This window comes from Adiantum capillus-veneris, chromosome 5 (genome assembly GCF_014529385.1).
Source record: "Adiantum capillus-veneris isolate H3 chromosome 5, ASM1452938v2, whole genome shotgun sequence".
Classification (NCBI taxonomy): Eukaryota; Viridiplantae; Streptophyta; class Polypodiopsida; order Polypodiales; family Pteridaceae; genus Adiantum; species Adiantum capillus-veneris.
Genome location: NC_140935.1, coordinates 109,363,059 through 109,385,388, shown reverse-complemented (window position 1 = coordinate 109,385,388; position 22,330 = coordinate 109,363,059). Strand labels below are relative to the sequence as shown.

General features: G+C 41.8%; 1 pseudogene; it reads right to left on the bottom strand.

Moving 5' to 3' along the window:
• LOC147457900 (uncharacterized) overlaps positions 1-22,084 on the bottom strand; it is a 76,362-nt pseudogene extending 54,278 nt beyond the window's left edge.
• Positions 22,085-22,330: the final 246 nt, after the last annotated feature.

The window sequence follows — 22,330 nt, the reverse complement described above, 5'->3', positions numbered from 1 at the left end:
GCGCCATAAAATTGTTCACTGGCTCACCTGACCTTACATGCATTATGATGAGAAAAATCAGCAGAACCATCCTAGCAGTGTTCGAGACCTTCAAGCCAGGCCAGGTGACCGACAGCATATTCTTCTTCCAAGATACATACAGATGTGCTTACGATCTGTCAGGCCAGGCTTCCAAGGAGGTGATACATGCGTTGTACCAAAGAATCATGTTTTTACCATCCTATCACCTCCACGCTTTTGAAGAAGCATTTTATACGGGGTTCTTCACCATGCATACGGATATCTTTGGCCCAACAATGCTGAACCTACATGCAAGGTACGAATCACTGCTAAAGATGCGGGAAACGATAAGATGAAGCAGCTGATCACGGCCATGTCGGGGACGACATGAACAAGGAGGGGGGGGATGTTAGAAGCTGGACACACCCCACGGCATCTAACTACTCGGCAAACTATTATTTTTGTAATTATTCATTCATTGAGGAAAACCCGATTTTTCACCTTGTAAATATTGGGACTTCATAAGTTTCCAGATTGTATCCCAGTTTTGATAGTTAGAGTGAGTAGATGGTTGATTGTGGAACTTTAGGGTTTGAGAAGTTGTAAGGTATATATACCACTTTTTGACCTTAATGGAAAAAAACTTTTGTCATTTTAAAAACAAGTTTGAAGTCTGCGAGTGAGCGTACTTTGTACGAGAGAGAGAGTGAGCTTCGTCTTGACGCTACGTGTGCTACGGTGGTCGGAATCGAGTGCGAAGAAGTGTAGCGCGTTGCCTCCGACTAGAGCTACGCGCCGATACCAACATTGCGCGTGTACGGTCCGGCTTTGGGAGCTCCTTCTACGAGCTTCATCGGTTGTTTGGGTGAGCATACGTTATCTGATTTCGCATTGCAGCATATCCATGCGTTCACATTGAGCAGAACTACACATTAGGCACTTCAGATTTCAGAAACGAAGACCTGCAGATTTCGGCCAGACATCCTAGGTGTTTCTGCACCGGGTGTTTTGGGTCGTGATTTTGGTTCATAGACCTTAGGAAGAGCGGCCTATAGGTATTAGTAGGGACTCCTTCAAGTTCTATGGTGTTTCGAGAGTGTTTGATGGGTGTTCCCCTCTAGCAAGAGTTGTGGGAAGTTTCCTCTTTTGCACTCTTGAAGGCTATGACTTAGACAATTGGTAGAGACCTCTGTAGGAATTATTTAGGAGTCGGTCGAGTGTAGGTTGACACCTTATGATTGCTTCCACGCGCCTGCGGGTCGAGCTTCGTCCTTAGCTGACATTAATTATTAGGTGAGTTCTCGCTGTGCTGACGTCCGTCGCGGCGTATCCGTCCAGCACTTATCAATGAATCCACAACATCTTTGGTGGGATGTTTTCCATAAATAAGAGCATTTTCTATCCATAGTAGCCCATGATCATGTTGGCTACATCGGCTCTGAAACTCGGTTACGGAAAATTAATCTTTGATTTTTCCAATATGGCTATATCCTTGCCTAGAAATTTCTTCATCTCGTTAAACCAGTTCAAGTAAAAGAGGGCTATTGTTACAGGGTCAGCTCGTACCAAACCTCGTATATATGATGCTTCTATTTGTGTGTTTTCATACATAATGGGGTTGAGCTTAGTAAGTTCTCCAATCAAAGTTTTCCAACGTTGGAGAGGGGGAATGGGGGAACACACCCAACATAAACACAAGGACCTCTCTATAGCTCAGGGTATCCACAACACCCCTATCCTCTTGAAAAACACCGTCAAAAACACACTACACCCTATCAGACCATCGCCTGCTCAATTTCCACTACTTACACACTCCACAAATCCACCACACAACGCACACCTACTACCATGGTCTGTCTCCACCCTTACACATGCACACAGTCGCTCAATCTCACTCTCTCTCACACAAAACACCATCGGTTCGAGGGGACATACACATACACAATGCCATCACCGAGGGGAAACACGAAAGCAAGAGAAAGATAAAGGGGGAAGGGGAAACGATAGCAAGACAGGGAAACAGTGTCTTGATTACACTTCAAAAGGCATGTACAAATCTTGGAATGCCATCACCATGGCCATTTTCAAGAGAACGATACAAAGGGATTTGACAGGCACACTCCACTGCCAAAACCTCGACCTTTGCAAGCTTCAAAAGGTACAAAAAATCCCCTAATTTGACAAAAAAAAAACTTTTATAGTGGGGGGTCTTCCACTTTGGAAACTACACTTCAATTGATCCATCTGGCACCCTAATTTGGTATCTTTTTGAAGAAAGGAACTTCCTCATTTTCATCTGCTCTCTTTTGCTCTCTTGCACTTGAGGGGGGCATTAACGATGTCGCTATTGCCCTTGGGCACTTTTTTTTTCCTTTTTTCTTTATTTTTACCCTTTAGAAGGCCTATCTTTGCACTACCCCTCCTTCTGCCTTCTCTCTCTTTCTCTTTGCTCGGACATTTCTTCTCTAACCCCTCCTTTTCACTTCTTGGACCCGGCCTCTCTCCTTTGCCTTTGCTTGGGCGACCTCCTCGCTCTCTCTCTCTCTCTCTCTCTCTCTCTCTCTCTCTCTCTCTCTCTCTCTCTCTCTCTCTCTCTCTCTCTCTCTCTCTCTCTCTCTCTCTCTCTCTCTCTCTCTCTCTCTCTCTCTCTCTCTTGCGAGACTGTCCCCTTTCCATGCCTCGGGGAGGGGGGCATTAGCGATGTTGCTATTGCCTCCCCCCTTGCCTTAAAAAAAAACCCTTCAAGGGTCACGCGTGTGAAAGGCCCCCGAGTCGAGCGACTGCGTCATCAGTCGACACCGATCTTTCCCCCCACAGTGAGCGTGCCATTGACACCACCGCATGCCGATCAAAATGCCGCCAACACCGGCCTGCATACCTCCCACATAGCACCTCAGAATGCCCGCCATCACCAACGGACGGGGAGCTCTGCCTTTCTCTCTTCGATACCTCATATGAGGGTGCTCATGCTCTATATAGCCCACCCATCTGCTTCCCTTCTCTTCTCCACATATGGGACCATTGTAGGTCCACGTGTCAGCTCATGGGCTACCAAGCCTCCAAACTCTCAAAACCTCAAAAGAAGCCTTATGAAAAATTCCCTTTGAATGCCAATTTTAACCATCCCCAGTTCTCTGCCCGATGACCGGACTTTGGAGTCATAAAGCCCGACCGATGGAGCCGGTTCCTGACTTCAAACTTCGCTGTGCTCACCGCATTCTGACATTCTCGAGCCGGCAATTTGAGGCGACCAAAACTCAAAAAAATCATCTGCAACCACTTCACTCCCAACTGTTCCAAGCTTTCCCAGGCCGTAGCCCGGTGCTCGGGGCTCAGAATCATGAGCCGTCAATTTTTGCTTACTCCACATGATGCATGTTACCCTCTACAACCTTGATGAAGCCAAAAAGATGCAAGATGGTGCATCCTCCAATGCAATTGACTTGGCCCATAACTGGTCTCGGGAAAAACTTCTAATGGTCATAACTTGCTCTGTAGAGCTCCGATCTGCAATCTGAGAAGACAGGCATGCTCCATAATTTGAGCTCTTTGAATCTATCTACTGACATCTGCCTGAGCCATCTGTCCCAAGTTGTCCTGCGCATCGGGGATCTGCAACACCTTCTAGCTTTGAACTGTAATATCTTGAGCATTGTGGCTCCATTTGACGAGCCGTTGGGACGAGCGTTTAGAACAAATTGAACACTACATTCTAGAGCAATGACTGTGCACTTCGGGCACCTTCCTCTGCTATTCCATTTGGACCTATCCTTTAGTTATTTTGGCCTAAAAAGCAGCTTCAGACATACATTTCCACTACCCTTTGGCTTCCCAAGGACCTTGGTACCTACCCTAGCCTTCTGCACTGCACCTGCCTACAACCTTTGCTTGGCATAGATCACTTTCCATCTTGGACCAACTTTGGCTACACCATCATTGCCCACCCCCTTGTTGAACATTTATGCTCAACCACACACAGGCTTATTGAACCAAATAACTGCACACCCAAAACAAACTCTTTGTACACCGCAAAACCACCTAGCATATGTACAAAAACTGGCATTTGCTACCCACCATCTTTGCTCATGTGGGTTTCCCAACCCCTTGGTTTACCTGTCATCAACTGCCAGGGTCAAACACCTTGCATTGGTTTCCTCCATCCACCTGCAACACCCTTGCATAGTGCCACTCCAAGGCACATAGCCAACTTTATATCCAAATTGCCAGAAGCATACCTCTACCACTCAAAGCACTCATTGGCCTACTTCCTTCAAGAACACCAAATAGAGCAACATCGTGCTCACCATCCTATTCAACCAACACTTCTGATATACTTGACATGCTTAACCGACCCTCCCAACCATGTAAATCTAGATCCTCATCTAGGAGATCCTACACCTACTCAACAGCCCACTGCACAACCGCTTTTATCACCATTCCTTTTATCCACCACTCACAGAGCTCCTTGGAAAGCTTGGACACCACCTTGGAATCCGCATCACTTGTCATAGGGTGCATTGACTGCATAGGAAGAACCTTTATCTTTGACTCCACGTCACCCTTCTCACCTGCCATGCACTCAATTTCAGCATCATCAAGCTCTTCCTCATCTACTGGCCCTTCAAGGTCGATAAGCACCACTTGCTATTGTCGGCTGCAATCACCTGCTCTTTGAGTACCTCTTCTATGGATGCATCAAGCTCCACCACCATAGGCAAGGTTTCCCTTTCTATTTAGGCAAGACCTTGAACCTGTTCCACCACTATGGCACATTCCACAATTACCTTCATCAACATGGCCATCAGCATGGTACCACACATCAGATTTACATGCACATCATCACTTGTAGAGGCCTGGGCCACTCCACTTGGTCTTCATTAGGCATCTCGGCTTACACTTCATGCTGCTCCTTGCACACATTTACTGCATCTCCACTTGTATGCAAGAGATTGAACTCATCGTACCTAGATTGAGACAACTCCATCTCCCAATCTGTATCTGCATCCATAGAGCTAATGTCACTCGACTCAATCTTCTCTTCTGTTTCTAGCTTGAGAAACTCCTCTAGCTTCACTGCTTTGACCTCGTCTTGCAAACCATACCCTTTGGTCTTTACCACATTCCAATAGAGCTTCTACAATCATACTTGAACTTGGCAGCACATCCTTTGTCCATTATGGAACCACCTGAACTTCCACAATTGGAGCCGCTCTAGCCGGCATCTTTGGTATAGGAACTACCTTGTCTCTCTGTAGCCAAAGAACCCTTGGTTCTGCTCGCACTTGCACTTCTCTTTGTACCACTTGTGGCTTGACTACCACGCTATCACATTGTCTTGGCATCACAGTGCCCGAGAAACCCTGCCTAGCTTCACGCTTTTTCAATATCTTTTTGGTTCACCCTTTTTCTAGAGCTACTGCCTCTTCATACGACACGGGTCCATCTATCTCCACCTTATCACGCACTTCCTCATGCAGGCAATCCATGAATTTTCTCAACTTCAAAAAACTGGCATTTTTTTCCTTGATTAATTTCCCCCAAATGGCTTCGAACTCCCACTCAAACGCTTGAAAATCACCTTCCAGGATTTGCTTCAACCCATCCAGCTTTGGCTTTATTTTATCCAGTTGCACATCCGCAACATGTCTACTTCAAAAATCCACCTCTAGGGCTTCACAATGTGCCTTTTCTTTTTCACCAAGGCTATCAAACCGTAGCCTTGCTTTACCACGAATGAGGAGCGGGAACACTTGTACCGCACCATATTCTCTTGATAGACCACTTTCCAACACGAACAATCCATAGTCTTGGAGCCAGGTTTTTGCATCCTCAACCCCAGTGAAAATGGGAAATCCCACACAAGCCATCACTAGCAGCACCTTCTCTTCAAAGGCCGCACCTTTGGCATCACCAAAATCACCACTTCGACATCAACTAGGAGCATCAGCATGCTCCTCAGTGGGGGCACCAGAAAATGGACAAGGGGAATGGGGGAGCACGCCCGATACAAACACAAGGGACTCTCTATAGCTCAAGGCATCCACAACATCCCTATCCTCTCACAATGCACCTTCAAAAACACACTACACCCTAGCAGACCACAACCTGCTCAATTTACACTGCTTACAAACTCCACAAATCCGCCATAAAAAGCACACCTACTACCATAGTCTATCTCCACCCTTACACACGCACACAACCGCTCAAGCTCACTCTCTCACACAAAACACCGTCAATTCGTGGGGGGCACACACATCCACAATGCCGGCACCGAGCGGCAACACAAAAGCAGGGGAAAGAGAAAGGGGGAAGGGGAAACGACAGCAAGATGAGGCAACAATGGCTTGATTACAATTCAAAAGGCATGTACAAAGCTTGTAATGCCATCACCATGGCCATTTTCAAGAGAAAACTACAAGGGGATTTGACAAGCACAGTCCTCTGCCAAAAACTCCACCTTGCAAGCTTCAAACGGCAAAAAAAAGCCCCTAATTTGACTAAGAAATGACTTTTATAGTGGGCGGTCTTCAACTTTCGAAACTACACTTCAATTGGTCCATTTGACATCCTAATTTGGTATCTTTTGGAAGAAGGGAACCCCCTCATTTGCATCTGCTCTCTTTTGCTCTCTTGCACTTGAGGGGGGGCATTAGCGATGTCCCTATTGCCCCTAGGCACTTTTTATTTTTTTCCTTTTTTCTTTAGTTTTACCCTTTAGAAGGCCTATCTTTGCACTACCCCTTCTTCTGCCTTCTCTCTCTTTCTCTTTGCTCGGACATTTCTTCTCTAACCCCTCCTTTTCACCTCTTGGACCCGGCCTCTCTCATTGCCTTTGCTTGGCCGACCTTGAAATGGGGCCGCCCACTGCTTGTACACATGGCGACCTCCTCTCTCTCTCTCTCTCTCTCTCTCTCTCTCTCTCTCTCTCTCTCTCTCTCTCTCTCTCTCTCTCTCTCTCTCTCTCTCTCTCTCTCTCTCTCTCTCTCTCTCTCTCTCTCTCTCTTGCGGGACTGTCCCCTTTCCATGCACCGGGGAGGGGGGCATTAGCGATGTTGCTATTGCCTCCCGACTTTCCTTCAAAAAAAACCCTTCAAGGGTCGCGTGTGTGAAAGGGCCCCCCGTTGGGTGGCCATGTCATCAATCGGACACTGACCTCCCCCCACAATGAGTACGTCGCCCCATGCTGGCCAAAACGGCACGAGCACCAACCTGCGCACCTCCAACACAGCACAACAAAATGCCCGCCATCGCCAATGGACGGGGAGCTCTCCCTCTCTCTCTTTGATACCCCATATGAGGGCACTCGTAGCCTATATAGCCCACCCAACTGCTTCCCTTATCCGCATACGAGACCAATGCCGGGCCACGTGTGAACTCATGGGCTACCAAGCCTCCAAACTCTCAAAACCTCAAAAGAAGCCCTAAAAAAAATTCCATTTGAATGTCAATTTTAACCCTCCCAGTTCTCTGCCCAGTGATCGAACTTTGGAGTCGTAAAGCCTGACCGATGGAGCCAGGTCTCAACTTCAAACTTCCTTGTGCTCACCACATTCCAACATTCTCGGGTCCGCGATTCGAGGCGACCAAAACTCAAAAAAATCATATGCACCCACTTCACTCCCAACTGCTCAAGGCTTTCCTAGGCCGTAGCTCGCTGCTTGGGGCTCAGAATCATGAGTCGTCAATTTTTACTTACTCCACATGATGCATGCTACCCTCTAGAACCTTGGCGAAGCCAAAAAGATGCCAGATGGCACATCCTCCAATGCAGTGGACTTGGCCCATAACTAGCCCCCAAAAAAACTTTTAATGGTCATAACTTGCTCTGTAGAGCTCCGATCCGCAATCAGAAGACATGCATGCTCCATAATTTGAGCTCTATGCATCTATCTGCTGCTGACATCTGACTAGGCAGTTTTTCCCCAGCTGTCGTGCCTGCCAGGGATCTGCAACACCTTCTATTTTTGAACTGCAATATTGTGAGCATCGGGGCTCCGTTTGACAAGCTGTCGGGACCGGCTTTTAGAAAACATTGAACACTACATTGCAGAGTACTGACTGAGCACTTTGGGCACCTTCATCTGCTATCCCATCTGGACCTATCCTTTAGCTCTTTTGGCCTAAAAAATCACTCGAGACATACATTTACACTACCCTTTGGCTGCCTAGGACCTTGGTACCTAGCCTAGCCTTCTACACTGCACCTGCCTACAACCTTTGCCTGGCATAGATCATTTTCTAGCTTGCACCAACTTTGGCTACACCAACGTTTCTCAGCCACAGAAAATGTGACAAAGAATGTTGGTGGTCCAAGATTTCAATTTTTCCTTGTAGTCATATGATGTTTGCAATGCCTCAAAGTCACAATATCCAAGTTGGGAAGACAAGACCTTCTCAATGTTAGTATCTCCAACAACTTGTGCAGCCACTAGTGTATTGTGATTTATCTTGCCTTTACGCATATGGATCCAAATGGACCCCATGATTTTTTGAGTCATTACTTTGACTGTTTTGAAAAAACGATTCTCTATATTTAGTGAGAATCTTCTATCACTGTGCATAAGTTCCCATTGAGTGTTGCAGGTTTCAAGTTCTGTAAATATGCTTTTGGTTGACATGAATGTTCAAAGGGGTGGGCAATGATGGTGCAACCAAAGTTGGTTTGTGCTTGAAAATGTGCTATGCAATATTGTGTATGCTGACAGGTGCATGATAAAGGGCTAAAGCCAGTGGGGGAGACTTGTGCAAGACAGTGGAAGTGGAAATGTATGCTTAAGGTGGGTTTTAGGCCAGAGGGACTTTTAAGGCGGGCTAATTGGGATGAAAATCAAAGTTCCCAAGATGCTAAGTTGGAGCTCTAGAATGTGGTCTCCAAGATGCAATAGGAGCTCATCCAAACGTCTCGTCAAACGAAGCCCTGGTGTGAAAGATATTAAAGAGTTAATTTAGAATCCTTTGTAGATCCCCGATGAGCAGGGTAGACGGGGACAAATGATCAGAGTTGACATCAGCATATAGGCATGTGAAGCTCGAGTTGTGGAGCATGCCGGACTTTTTGGATTTCCGATCATAGTTCGAATGGGAAAGTTATGGCCATGTTAAAAGTTGCAAAGGGACAATTATGTGCCTGCTTGGTCGTATTGGAGAATGTGTCATCTAGAAGTTTTGGAGCCTTTCCAAGGTTCCCAGGGGTGGTGCATTGCATGTGGATTTGATGGAAAGTGGCAGATCATCAATCGAAATCCGGATGTGCAAGTTATGGGGCCGATGAAGATTTTGTCGGGGGCAAGTTTTGGCATGGTTTGGTCGTCCCACTGAGCGCTCCATCTGTAAGTTTATTATCCTCACCAAGGTTTTGGGAGAGATGTGCACTATATGTGGAGCCATCCAAAAGTGACGGTTCAATGATTGGGTTTAAGTTTGTGGGCTTGGAATAGTCAAAGTGTGGACGGGATGTCGGGAGTTCAAGACCGGCACGGTGAGTTTTCCTTTGGAATATATGTGCTAGTCATTGAGGTTTGGAGCATTGATCGTACATGCGATAAAAACAAACCTCCTTATGCTAATTTTGGGTGGCACCACTAATACGGGAAAAGTGATGACATGGCAGGCAATTGCAAGGGTCCATTCACACAAGGATACGTGGGCCCCTTTCCTAAACTTTCTAATAAAAAATGAGATACTCAAAGGGAGCAACCACGGCACCGTCGTTGCCCCTTGAATATAAAGAAGGAAGGAAGAAAGGTTTGAAAAAAAAAAGGGGGGAGAAGAAGAGTTAAAAAGGGAGAGGGCGATGTAGAAAGGAAGAAGAAAGAAGGAGAGAAAAGGAGAAGGAAGGGAAAGAAAGAAAGAGAGAAAAGAAGAAGGGAAAGAAAGAACGAGAGAAAAGAAGAAGGAAGGGAAAGGTAAAAGGAGAGAAAGGAAGAAAGAAAGAGGAAGAGGAAAGGAAGAAAGGAAGGAGAGGGGGGGCAAGGGGGGGGGGGGGGGGGAGGTAGAAGGGAGAAGGGGTTTTTTCGAAGAAGTGGTGAGGGAAAAAAGGGGGTTTTTTTGGCTTCTTCTTTGACTGTCAAGAAAGGGGCGAGTTTAAGAATTTTTTCTTCTTCTTTCAGAAGATGGAAGCTCGATGGAGCCTGTGCAGGTGTGCAGCTGCAACGAAGGCGGGAGGAGAGAGACTCCACCATAGTGATGGCATCAATGAGGGTTATTGAAGTCCTTGTTTTTCATGCTCGTCGAGGTCGTGCCAATGGGGTTATTTGTACTTGGTTATCTTGAATACAGTAAAAGCAGTCATTGTCCATTTTCTAATATGTTTTCCCTTTTCCCCCCTCTGTTCTGCTACTCTTGTGCTTGTGTTCGCGGTGTCGATTGTGTATGTGGGAAAGTGTGTCCCCATCGAACCAGCATTGTCTTGCAGTAAAGAGAGAGAAAGAGGCTTTGGGTGTGTGTGGGAAGCTGCAAAATGTGTCATGCAGTGTATGTGTGGTGGATCTTGATCTGATACAGTGTGGTCGAGTCAAGAAGTGTACAGGCGGTGGTCTGTTAGCAGAAAAGAGGATTTTTGAAGGTGAATCTTAGTGGATTGGGATGTTGTGTTTACCCTGAGCTGTAAAGAGGCAAATTGTTTGTGTTCTGGGTCCCCTTCCCCCTATCCAACGTCTCCGTTGTTGCGATGATTTTAGCGATGCCGGGGGGGTAAAAAAACCCATTGTGTTTTTATCGCTACAGCCGTCACAAGTGCACATAACCTCTTGTATTGTTTGGCCCTTTGGGGGCTTGGACGTTGTGAGTAGTGTTATTTGGGCACTGACCATATATCTAATCAACTTTTCCCTTACCCACCAAACATGATTGTCATTGTAGAAATTCCTATTGATATAGCAAAGAAAGATTAATGTGTTAGCTTACCTAATAGCAATATATTTCCTTATTGTAAAATGCTTAACCTAATAGTCTTTTTTGGGTTGTAGTAGGTGTAGTCAACCACCAACTTTGCATTTGTTATCACTATCCATCCACATGAGAAAGCCTCACTTTGCAATGGTGGCTACACAAACACAAGAGGAAAAATAAATAAAATTTTTTAAGCTCAAACTACTTACAATAACTATACCTTCACATTTCAGATTTGCATGTCATCCATGAACCTTGTGATAGGAGGAAAGTTCACAATTGTCTATATCAGCCTTGAGGTAGCCATATTTAGAAAGATCAAAAGCATTGTTACAAAAGAAATGTAAAGTATGGGACATTTACACTTTCAGCCTAGCCATTTCATGGTGGCCCTCAAGAGATTTCAATATGAAACATGTTTTATAAATGATATCAATTGCTATAAGTGTTTGCAGTGGCTAACATAGGCTACACCGAATACGCATCAAGCGGGAGATATGCTATGAATGTGCACTATGTTTCCAACTCACTTTGTATAAGGTCTTAGGTTCATTGCGAGTTCCAAAGTTGTATATGCTAGCTAGAGGGCTCAAACTTAAATACATAGTAGAAGGGATTGTGGTGAAAGCCTTTATGCAAGGAGGCTTCATTCTTGAGTATTCACTCTTGAGGATCCACTTTTGAGAGCTCTCTCTCTCTCTCTCTCTCTCTCTCTCTCTCTCTCTCTCTTCTGATGTGAGCCGAGCCCATTTGAGACCTACTACGGCCTCGGGCTCGGCTCACATCAGAAACACTTTGCCAGCAGCATACCCGCATACCCACCCAATCCAAGCCCAAGCTAACCTCACCCAACTGTTCGGCCTGTCAATCTGACTGAGATCTCAAAGTTAGACTTTGGGCCTCGAAGAATATGTTCCCACCAAAAACTCCAGCCAAGGAGAAGATGACGACCAACAGCCCCAAACCATAGGGAAGAGTACCAGGTAGTTTTGCCGATGTCCTTGCGGCTCCGAGCAAAACAGATCGCATCGCACAATTACAAGCTGCCCTCGACATGGTCATGGATGAAAACCGCGACCTCAAAGCGCGCCTTAGCACGCTCGAGGCACGATTTGACTCCATGATCGGCCTCACAACAGACAAGGTGAACGAAGTCGAAGAAAAAGTCACTCAAGTTCACACGACCGCACTCGCCAAAGTGGAAACCTGTGTGAAAACAAAAATGCGGGAACAAGCTTCAAGAAGAGAATGCCCTTAAGCTTCGTATCGGAGGGTTTCCCCAAGCTTGGGATGAGTGCCATCAAGATTTTTGCAAGTTAATTGATCTCCTCAACGAAACTCTTACACCGGTCCATGTCGACTACAACGCAGTAGAATGTATCGTCAACAAGTTCAACACCAAGCGCACACCTAGTGGACATGCTATTCTTGAGTTCAAAGACAAAGAGGAGCGGCTCCGACTACTCCAGCAATCACGTCTCCTTCGAGACACCGGGTTTTGGATCGCCGAAGAACTCACCCCGACACAAGTCAAGCACAAAAGTAAAGAGCTGAAAAAAGTGCGTGAAGCACGAGCCAAAGGCAAGTGGGCAATATACCATGGAGGGAAGGCCATCATCCAAGAGTTTCGAACTCCTAAACCGGTCCCTACCCCATAGGAATCCCCTTAGGCTTTTCTTTTTCTTTTGATGGACCCTCAGTCCCTAACTGATATGTATCGATTGCTCTCACTTAGAAGAAGCAGTTTGTAATGTTTTGATTTTGGTCCCATGGGTCATATCTGACCTCCGAGGACGATAATTGAATCTATCTATCTATCTCTCTCGTGTCCACTCTATGGATGGTCTAGCCTTGAGCTTAATGCCCATGATTAAGAGGCTAGTGCTAATCCATTGTAATTAGAGAATCTATTCTTAATCTAAACTCTACTTTCTCATTAGTCCCAATTCTTTATTCCATTGTGTCATGAAGTAGTTTCACCTTTCTCATTATTCTAGATTTGAGTGTGTGATGATGATTTCTTACTTATTAACCACTCCTATCCTTCTATGATCATTCGATTTGTGATATTTAACATCTCTAATTAAGTTGATTAAGTTGGTTCTTAATCTTGTAATTAGTGTATGTTCCCTATTCTTTGCTTGTGTGTGGATGGGTTTTATGAAACTCTAGTACCATTCACCTTGTGTGTGTAGCTTTTGATGAAGTGCCTTGATTGGCATGTGGTGATTGGAGAGGCAACACCAATGCAATTAGTGTGTGCTTGTCATTAGTGTGCTTTGAGATTCTTGTCTATGGGTAAGTCAAACTTCGATGGGCTTAATGTGTGTAAGAAATGCTTGGCTAATGATGTGATTAAAGTTAGTGATTCATGGCTAACCTCTATTGCATTGGATCATCATACTCTTGAATCCTCTCATTCGATACATCCAATGCTCGTGCTTCCATGCCCTAGCCGGGTTTCCCATTCTAGGATTGATAATTTTGTTGGTCTTGGGTTGATTAGGCTATGCTATGATTGACCGCAACATTTGGTGCCGTTGTTGGGGATCGATAACGTAAGCTAGTGAATATAGGATATTTAGAATATAGTAATTTTACTACTCATTTCATCGATTTTGAGTGTGTGTAACTCAATTTTGGTTTGATTTGATGATGTTGTGCAAGTAATTAATGCTAATTTTGAGTTATGAATACCCCAAACCCCCAATTTCACTAATTTCATACTACCCCTTGCTTATTTCACTTCATTTTTATGCTAATTGTACTAATTTCATGCTAGTGTTTACTAATTTGGACTAACTTTACTAGCCTAACTGCTAACATTTGAAGTATAATGTATGTTCAATCCCCTTGTAAGAGGTGGAATCATCACTCTAATAAAGTTAATTGTGCCAATTTGTGCCTAATTTGATGATTTGAGTGTTTGATTTTTTGCCAACAATGGTCAATTTTGGAGCTGATTTGATGGTGCACACACTTGTGTGTGCAATGATGCGTCTTCTCTTGGAGCAAAGGAATAGCTTGGAGTGTGATTAGGATGTAAGTGCATTCACTTTCTCATGTCAATTCTTGATTGATTAATGTGGTTCAATGCTGCTAATTATTTGCTAAAATTAGGTGTGTAAATCAATTGACCTACACTTTGTACCTATTTTGATTCACTTGGAATGGAATTGATGGTCAAATTTTGACTAAGTAACTTTGTGTTAAGATAATTCTTAATTTTTATCAAGAATTCATGTGTGTGCATAAAAATCATTGTGTGTATAATACACCAAAGAGGGGGAAAACTACCAAAAAATTCAAGTGTGTGTGCACCTAATCTTGAGTGTGTGCGTGCATAAAAATTGATGGAATTGATGATCTGTGAGTGTGAAATCATATAATTGATGTGTATGCTATGCTAATTCAATCATTGGATAAGCTTAAATGCCAAAAAATTGGACAAAACTTGTGTGTGTGTGCCCATCCAAGACCACTTGATTTTCAATGATTGATGGTCAATTGGGGCCCCAAAATAATTTTTTGATTGTGAAATGTGCATGAAAAGTGTGTGCAATCATTAGGTGTAAACCTAAATGCATTTACAATTGATCCAAATATGAACTTTTGTGCTTATTGTTTGAGTGTGTGCATTGCTTGATTGTGTCAAAATAGTGTTAATTTTTTAGAAATTGAGCATGCATGCATTTAATTATTCTTGATTGAGTGTAAAATTTTGAGCATTGAAATGTGAAATTGATGGATTGATTACAAAAAAAAAGGCCTAAATTTGGGTTTGTGTGCCAATCAATGGCATATGCAATCCAATGTGTGTGAATAATTGGTAATTTTTATCAATTATGATGATTAATTTGGCCAAATAGTTGATGTGTGTGTCACAAAAGTGGTTTGAGAATTGAGATAGATCAGTCAATTGGTACTCGATTGTATAGATTTTTAGTGCATTACTATGCTAATGTTGAATCAATTTGATGAACATGAGAAAAATGCATTAATGTGTGTGCGTATGCAATGGTGCTTGATATCCAATTTGGAATGAGTGATTGGTGTTGATCACTACTCATAATGATTAAAAGACCTAAAAAGTTAGTGTGTATGTGATTGATTAAATTTGGATGATTCAATTGATACCCAATTGAAAATGATTTATCTACATTACCATTGTGATGCATGTGCCAATTTGATTGGAAATGGTGAAAATTTTAATGACATGTGCACTTGCAAATACCTCACTCCAATGAGTGTTGTCATAAAAACCCAAAATGACAATCCTAATTAGGTTTGGATGAGTTTGATATTAGAGATGTAATAGGATTAAATTTTGAAGTTCTTAAAGTCGAAAAGAATGTAGTAGGCCATATCTTTCGTTTAGCATGATTGAAAGATTGTTGAATAGTCTATTAGATAGAGCTTATATGAATAAGTTTAAAATATTAAGAAAGAAAATAAATTATCTTCTTTTTTAATAATACATTAAAGACATATTTTGTAAAGATTAATGAATAACAGATAGTCTGTCTATGAACACTATAATGAAAATATAGTTAAAATTGAGATTTTTATTAATATCAATATTTTATATTTATGTGTTTTATCTTAAAATGCATGGGTAGGTTTAAAATAAGTTGAAAAAGTAGTGGAGACCCAAAAATAGCGTTTTTAAGAGTCGCGACCTAAAAGTTGAGTTTTCAGCCAAAGAAAAACGTTTTTCGCAATTTTGTCTACATAGCCTTGTAGACCAGATCTGTTCCCGTCGTTTTGAGTACTTGGAAGCTTATAGTCTGATTTTGTATCACAAAGTTATGACAGAAACAAATTGTCAGCAGCACCATGGCAGCCTACAAGCAGCAACAAGTTAGCTTACAAACAAATATACACATGTAATATCTCTTTTGTTTCATCCAATCAAGAAGTGATTATACTCTTTTATGATGGTTCAAAATGATGTTTTGAATTTGATTATCATGTTGATTTGGTTGCACGAGTATGTTATTTTGGCTATTTTGTAGATGCAGAAATCAATGTGTGAAACAGGATATGTACAAGGTGTCGTGATGTTGGTGTTGCGATTCTGATTATGATGGTTATTGCCATCATGAGATTGAGAGTGTGATTGTGATTGAGATTGAGAGTGAGAGTGAGAGTGTGATTGAGATTGAGATTGTGCACAAGATTGAGAGTGAGAGTGTGATTGAGATAGCTCGGGGGTGGTCGGGAGGTTATGAAACCAGCTATGCTCTTCTTGTAATGATTACTTTGTATCCATACAGACTCTTTATTTCCATATGTTTGCTCTGCGTACTCTATATATTCTTTGTTCATTATCAATGTATTTCGCTCTCCCGTGTCGCGTCATAGGAGATGAGCACTCGAGTGCAATGATAATTACATGGGGATGAATTTGCAATTGTGAGGAAATCATGCATGAATTGACCACTTCCCTTATACTTTAAATTGATTCAATTTTGAGTAGGGTTTTTTCCATACATTAATTCGAAACTCAATATGCATGCTCAAGAAATCATCATATTAAAGTGCTATGAATGAGAATGGTAATGTGATTAGGTTCATTGACCTAAATCTTTAGGATGTGCAATCCAATTTCAAATGAAGTTATGGTTTTGAGATTGTTCTACCATATTCAAAAATTGAGATCAATTTTCACACTAAATTGGAGCATGATTAAGTGAACTACGAAATTATAAAAAGTTGGCATCAAATTTCACGTATGCAAGCTTATTTCTTTTTGAGTAAGCTTTGTGAATTGTAATTGAGTGATCAAATGATTAAGAAAGGTATTCCCAATGAAAGAATTGTACATTGTCTAAGAAAATTCAATGATCGATTTATCAATATCGATTCATGACTCGTGAGATGAGCTTGAACCACCATTCAAACAAGTTTTTGTACCATTTTTCAAAAGAAAAGGACGTTGATTGATGAGAGGTTATAAGCTCACACATAATCTAGAGAGGCTTTTTTGTAGTCCATCGTCCTTTTCTCCTTGCTCTTCGGGGGAAACACCTCTTAAAGAGGGAGGTTCTTTTTTGAAAAAAAACAAAAATGCTAATTCACTCCTACACACAAAATGCACTAGCAGGTTTTGGTTTGGTTTTATTCACAAACACACACACACACACATGCAAACTGGATGGTAGCTTTTCAGGCCTGCATTCGTGCAACACGCACACTTGCATTACCCCACTTGCAGACTTTTCGAGATTTGAGAATAACCATTTGGCCCATTTCCTCCTCGTTGAGGTTCCCTCTACTCGCAGCTAATTATGGCAATTATGGAACGCCTACCTTGGATTGGATCCCGCACACGAACACATGCGCTCTCGAATCCTCGACGTTCGCCCTGTTTGTTGCAGCTCACTAGCGTTGGCAACTTTTTCACGCACGTACAGTATGTGGATAATGACTTTGCCCTTTGTCGCTTACCTAACCCCAGTCTTCGGGAAAAATCATCTTTCCAAACATACAAATTTCCCTTTCTCAAATTTTCCAAGAGGAAATTTTAGAAAATTAGGTTTATTTTTGGGTTTTTACACTAATTTTCTCTATTTTGGGGCGGAACTTCTCCTTTTCCCCTTGCCTTCAACCGGCATTTTCAAAATTGAAAACGACACAATATTAAGCTGAGACACATTTCTCCCGAACAGTGCCTAACCCACTTCTAAGCGGTGCATTCCCCACCTTGACCCTCATGTGGAATGCTCTCCCTCGCAAGCAGCTACGGTTGCCACGAGCCCCACACCTGCCACTATTTTTGGCTGCAGCCAGCCAGCCCTTCAAAGATTCTCTCATAAAGACTCAACACACACGCACACACACACACACACACACACATGCACTGAAACCGCTTGCATACTCAGGCTGTTTTTACTTCGCTGAGTCCGCAACCTAGTTGCAAAATCTCTCCCTCTCTGGCCTCAACCACTCTCAGCCCAAGCCAGTGACTCTCGCTTCTTGCTACCATCCTAGGCCCCCGGGCCTCTACTGCCTTCAGCTCGCAAGCCATCCGTTCCCAAAACCCACACACTCCCTCTCTCTCACTCGACAAGTCGTCAAATGATTGCAATATAAAACAAAAACAAAAATAAAAAAGGAGATTTTTTGTCGTTGTTAGGGTCCATTTTCATGAACGACCAATGATGTGTCCTGAATGATAACTTTTTTATGTATAAATGCATTTAAAGTTTGAATCTCTCTTAGTGCTTGATTTCAGTGATGAAATGCATTAATGCACTAGTTGTTGAGCTATTTCAAAGAGAGGACTAGCAAGGACAAGCTTTATTGATTGAGCGAGGGAAAGCTGCAATTTTTGGTTATATAACATCCACCATCATCTCGACTAGCATTGGCCAGAGTTGATTGTCCTAGAGATTATGTAGGTTAGCGTCAATTGACCACTCATAAAGGGGTTACAATTTGGGGATTTTTGTTAAAATGATGACTGGATTATGGGTGTCAATGCCAAGGGTACATTGCATTAGACTTCCTATGCTTATGATTGATCATGAATCTATGTAGTGCTTACTTTGAATGAAAAAATGCAGTGATGCACTAAATGGAAAGCTCTATTTGAAATGCACAAATGAGCTTCATTGCCTTGGTTTGAGTATTATGTTAATGCTAAATAGAAAATTCCTTGTGATATGCATGCATGTATGAGAGTTGTATTGTTGGATGACGAGTGGTGCTTTATTCTTGAGCTTGGCATTGCTTGATACATTTTAGTGCTCGACTTGAATGCAAAAACCACTGCAAGCACTAACATTGAGCTTGTTTGATAGCCATAAGATAGCATTACAAATTTCAGGCTTGTAATTGATTGTGAACTCTTTTAGTGCTCATATTAAATGACCAAATGTGTAAAAGCACTAATGATTGAGTCGGTTGTGGGCGACAAAAACTTTCATTGATCCACGAAGGGGTCATCATTGCAATATATTGCAAAATGTGGCTAGTTAGAGCCATTCCACTTCTTTTGACTAAAAGTTGTATACATGCTAGCTCATACCCAACTTTTTTGAGAGATTTCAAGTACAAAATTTGGCTATTGAGAGCCATTTACTTTCATTCCATTGAGATTCATAGTCATCTCTAGCTCATAGCTTGCATTAAAATTGTAAAATTTCATGTGAGCTAGTTGTTAGCCAACTTTTTTGGAGGGCTTTGAAAATGTAAAATTTGGCTTTGAAGAGCCACTTCATTTCATCAAAGTTGCATTATTTCTAGCTATTGGCTTGTTTTTGATTCCATATTTCATTGAGCTAGAAACTAATCAACTTTAAATCATGCATGAGAGATTGTAAAATTTGTATAATTTGCTTATGTAGAAGCTCATTCTCTCTTGTTTTGATATGTATGTATAAATTTGCTACAAAGAGAATCACGTGCATAACGAAAGACACTTTTTTCCCTTGGGTTTTTTCCCTTTGGCAAATTCGGGTATGGAAGACCCTAGCTTTAGGTTTTCATTAAAATTTTTTTGCGTGCTTTTGGATTTCAATAAATGGATTTCGTAGCTTGTATTTACAGTTAGCTTCAAAAAGCTTGGATTGTAAATAAAAGATTCAAGAAAATTCTCTCTACAAAAGAGTGGATGCTTTCTCACGGATGCACAAAAGCATGAATAGGTGAAATTCTTCCATGATTTTGCTCTTTTGTTCATCTCTTCATTCTCTATGGTTGGATTTACTAAATTTTGCTTCTAAGCTATGGTTTTTTCATGTTCAAAAGTTAAGCATCCTAAAGTTTCAACACTTTTCTTTGTCAATATTAACTCATCAAAAAATTAGGTTTTATGTGTGCTAATTATAGGTAATTGGCCTTGAACTTAAGTTAATGTAGGTTCATTGCTTATCAGTCATAGACTCTTAGTGATAGTCTTAATACTCTATTGATTCTTTAACATGACCTAGGGCTATGATTAGTCTTTATCCTTTAGTCCATTTTCCATAAATACTCTCATGATGGAAGAAATAAAAAAGTGCTTAAAAAATGAAAGAATGAAGAAAAAAAGTGTCAAGAAAAAGTAGCAAAAATGCTACTAAACACATGAAAAAAAAAAATCTATGTTATGTTCTGTCTTGTGAGGCCTAACGTCATATTAGCACTTGGCAGGTGACGGGAATCATCTTGGCTCGCTTGGTCAAGGCCCTAAACCGATGCCCTAGGCTGATAGGGGTTAGCCTTCGCCTTGGTAGGCTAGTAGGCATTTGGAACACCTTCTTGAGGGTTCAAGGAGTCGAGAGTCGTACCTAGACTTGCCTTGGGGTGGTAGCCTTGTATTGTGCTTTACTTTTTCAATGAATGAGCATACACAAAACTTCCATGAGCTTCAAAAAGCTGTGAGAATGTACTAATAGATTAGGAGCTTTTTTATAGCCCATAGATATGATATACTTGAATTATTTATTCAGATTGGTCACATAGTTTTTAGGCTAGTAGTTTTATGACCTTGGATTAGCCTAGGGTCATAATTGATTGCTTGTGTTTAATGCATAAAATTGAAATTTGAAGTGGTTTAATCTTCATGATAGTTTGAATGTTTTTTTGCTTTATGTTGTTTAGTTTTTGACTATGATTCACCCATCTTTTAGAAGCAAAAAAATTTGCTTTGCATGATTGTTCATTGTACTTCATGTTTTATTTATCCTTGTTGGTCTTTGATGCTCATTACTTGTTCTTATGATTTGCAGCTCAACATTTCTTCCATGTTGGCTTTCTACCATGTCACCATGTTTTGCTTCACCGGCACACAAGGACGTGTGCCAAATTAGGAAGGGGGGAATGTTAGCAGTGGCTAACACAGGCTACACTAAATATGCACATCAAGCGGGAGATATGCTATGGATGTGCTCAATGTTTCCTACTCACTTTGTATAAGGTCTTGGGATCATTGGGAATTCCTAAGCTGTATATGCTAGCTAGAGAGCTCCAACTTAAACCCATAGTAGAAGGGATTGTGGTGAAAGCCTTTATAAGGAAGCCTTTATGCAAGGAGGCTTCATTCTTGAGTATCCACTCTTGAGGATCCACTTTTGAGAGCTCTACTTATTAACCACTCCTATCCTTCTATGAGCATTCGATTTACAATATTTAACATCTCTAATTAGGTTGATTAAGTTGGGTCTTAATCTTGTAATTAGTGTATGTGCCCTACTGTTTGCTTGTGTGTGGATGGGTTTTATGAAACTCTAGCACCATTCACCTTGTGTGTCTAGCTTTTTATGAAGTGCCTTGATTGGCATGTGATGATTAGAGAGGCCAACACCAATGCAATTAGTGTGTGCTTGTCATTAGTGTGATTTGATATTCTAGTCTATGGGTAAGTCGGACTTCGGTGGGCTTAATGTGTGTCGGAGATACTTGGTTGATGATGTGATTAGAGTTATTGATTCATGGCTAACCTCTATTGCATTGGATCAACATACTCTTGAATCCTCTCATTCGATACATTCGATGCTCATGCTTCCATGCCCTAGCCGGGTTGCCGATCCTAGGATTGATAATTTTTTTGGTCTTGGGTTGATTAGGCTATGCTACAATTTCCCCCAACAATAAGACTCTAGTGAGAGCTATGGCAAGACCATTGGACACTGTCAAAATATTCCAAGATGAAAATTTTAAAATGAAAATCACCTAGGGTTGCAGTAGACCATACCTTTGAAGGTAGGGGTAGAGGAGCAATTCACACGTTTCAAAATCTATATTAGATAGAGAGTTCCTTATGTCACAATGAGTTCTCAAGTAGTGAGAGATATTTGGGTCAACCACATCCACTTTTTGTTCGATATCTAACTTATAGTCATGCATCCATAATCTGCAAATAAATTCAAAAGAACACTTTGTAATCATGAATAATCTACAAAAACACATATAGAATGTTGATGGCTACGCAAACCTCAAGGATGCAAGAATAATATGGTCATTGATCTCTCTTTGCCAATCTTTGAGGATTTCAACACACTCAACATCCGGGGTAATATAGCATGTTCTTTATTAGAAGGTCATCCTCTAAGAAAGAATCCACCAAGAAGCCTGTGGAATTGACACCTCTCAGCATTTACGTGAGTTGAGCTTCAATTTCCTTGAGTTCATTTGTTTCCAGCTCCTCCCTGTCAACTTTGGGATCTTCCAAAACATCATCCTTTGTTAATATGTCCTCAACCAACATTTCAAGCTATTTTACCTTTCTTGATGGAGGTATGTTAATAATGTTGAAGGTTTTCTCATCTTGCAGAGGTACTGATTCAAGAATTTTGTTGAATGTGTACCTTAATCTCCTTAAAATAATCATATCCTTGTCCATCATGTTTTATCAGTGATATTAATTTCTATAAGACTCCAGTGAGAGCTATGGCAAGACCATTGGACATTGTCAAAATATTCCAAGATTAAAATCTGAAAAATGAAAATGACC